Source organism: Photinus pyralis, unplaced genomic scaffold, assembly GCF_008802855.1.
Source record: "Photinus pyralis isolate 1611_PpyrPB1 unplaced genomic scaffold, Ppyr1.3 Ppyr1.4_unclustered_Scaffold5235, whole genome shotgun sequence".
Taxonomy (NCBI): domain Eukaryota; kingdom Metazoa; phylum Arthropoda; class Insecta; order Coleoptera; family Lampyridae; genus Photinus; species Photinus pyralis.
Genome location: NW_022171733.1, coordinates 32,758 through 35,232, shown reverse-complemented (window position 1 = coordinate 35,232; position 2,475 = coordinate 32,758).

Sequence of the window (2,475 nt, the reverse complement as noted above, 5' to 3'; positions counted from 1 at the left end):
AAGCGCTAACACCTAAACGATACCGGGAGCGACCAGCTGATGGTGGAATTTTCGGAAGATACGATCTTTTACACAACCTTTTTTTTATTTGCTTCAATACCGTTAATCTAGTGTAACCTTCCGACGATTTATGATCTGGAGCTTTGTATTTTGTTCGCATCAAGTGTTTGAGGTCGTGGCTCTCTTCAAGAGCAACGCACCTGTATTTAACGTATGGGTAAACGAGCCGGCTACGAGTAAGCTATTTTTTGGCCCTTCCGGCTCATATAATCGTTCCGAGCGTTGTAGCTTGGGGTTTGTTTTTGTGTTACAGAACTGGAACTTCGAAGGAGAGCTCTTTTTCGGAGAAGACAGCGTATGTGTTATTCAAGGTAAGATTTTTAATTTACTTGTACCCAGTGTTGCCTATATGAGTTGTTATTCGGGTTAACTTAATTCAATCTTTGAATCTATTGAAATCTTAACTACATTTTTGCTCGATCATTGTTGTAGGGGGCTGGTAACGTAATTATTAAGGAAGTGTTCATGAATTTATTTGGGGATTATTTTTGTCATTTAAAGTATTTGTTATTGTCGTATTGAAGATACATTTTATTTGCCGATCCTGCACCGTTTTTGCCAGGATTAATAAATCAGAATTGCTCGTAGTGAATTTATTATTTGGCTCTTTGTGTTTTCCCAATTTCTATACAGGAGAGGTCAGAATTTGTGCAAAATTGGGTGGCGCTCAACTAATCATTTCTAGTGACTACCAAAGATCAAAAACTTACGTTATATGCCCAAACGAACAAACCGCTGTGGAAGATTCTCATCTCGAGCCCTTCTTTTAATTAAGAATCTGAGCTAGCTGGCCGTTTATGCGGCGGGGTTTGAGTTTTACAGCGCCGAACTAACCTCACGTTATAAACTTTTTATTTGAACGTACAATTGTTAAACACACAGTTGTTGAATTTATTACCAGGAACACTAATGTTACCACAGGTGCTACTGCTGCAGCTAACCGTTTCTGTAATAGATGTTGATGAAGTCTGTTCTTTTTCTAAACGAATCGATTGAATTATGCTTGAATGATGTTCTTTGTCAACTTGTAAGTATGGTTTTATTGATGATGAATTGCTGTGTCCAGTTATCTTTATTAGAGCTTGTTCTTCAATTCCACTTTTACTTAATTCGCTAACTGCTGCCGCTCGATTTGAGTGATTTGTAATTTTGATTCGTTTAACATCTATTCCAATGCGTTGTGCTGAACATTTAGTCCATTTGGAAATCTCATTGATTCCAATGGGTACATTTTTATACCAACCTTTGGAATTTTTCTTATTCCAAAATGGATTTGGTGTAAGAAATAATCTGTCCATTACCTTTTTAAATAAGCGCACTGGACAAATATCTTGTTCTAAAATATTAGGTGTAATCCATTTGCTGTCACATAATTTGTTGTCACCTCCTGTCTTGTTTTCGAAAATAAAGGATTATACTCGATACGTCCAGTTTCTCTTCCACTGTTTTCAATTTCTAATACGAAATACGTAGTTTTGCAGAAAGTTGCTTCTCCTCCGCGCCAAGCTAATTCAAACGCCAAAATGTGGTATAATTTCTTTTGAAGTCCGTCCGGTTCATTTTCGTCATATAATCTGGTCATTGCAAATACTTCCGACTTACTAAGAGCTGATGCACTGGATTTTCTCTTTTCAGGTTGCTCTTGAAGAATTTTACGTTTGGCATTGCGTGCAGCTCGTGATGAATTAAACTGAACGTCAGCAAAAGGGTTAAATACAATCTTAAATTCGTTATAATATTTACTTTGGAGCAATTTAGCGGTAGTGTTCCACATTGTTTTCACTACCGCTTCTTTGTAATCCTCTCCATCAGTTTTCCGCATATTAAATGCCCAATCTTCCAGTATAGCATTCAATTCGACAAGAGAAGTATCTTGCTGAAACGTATACCCCCTCGCTTCGCAAAAAGCAGAAAACTGTCGCCAAATTGATGTTTGAGTTGCCACTGTATTAGGAGGCACACAGGTATTTACTTTTTCAACGATTTCATCGTTCGTAAAGTCACCAAACCGATTCATTCTCGACAATCAATTACCAATTCATCAATTATTGATAAATGTCAAACAATTTGTATGGGCATGGATAATGGGATAATTGATCAAAAAATGAAAGTGAAAAAACCACTAGTGCATTTTTCGCTGGAAAAGATGCAGGTAACTTTTGCCGCTGTCAAAGTGACAATTGCACTGCGGCTTATGCGATTTTTTATACATGAGTTGAATTGTCAAAATAAAATACATAAGTACTGCGTTTTATTTGTACATTACTTAACTTCCGCGTTCAAATGTACCTGCGTTCAACTAGCCTTGCGTTCAAACGTCTTGCGTCCAAACGGCGGCGTCCAAATGGCAGCGTTCAAACGGCGGCGTTCAATCGTCCCATTTCGGCGGCACCGACACCTGAAATTATGCATTCG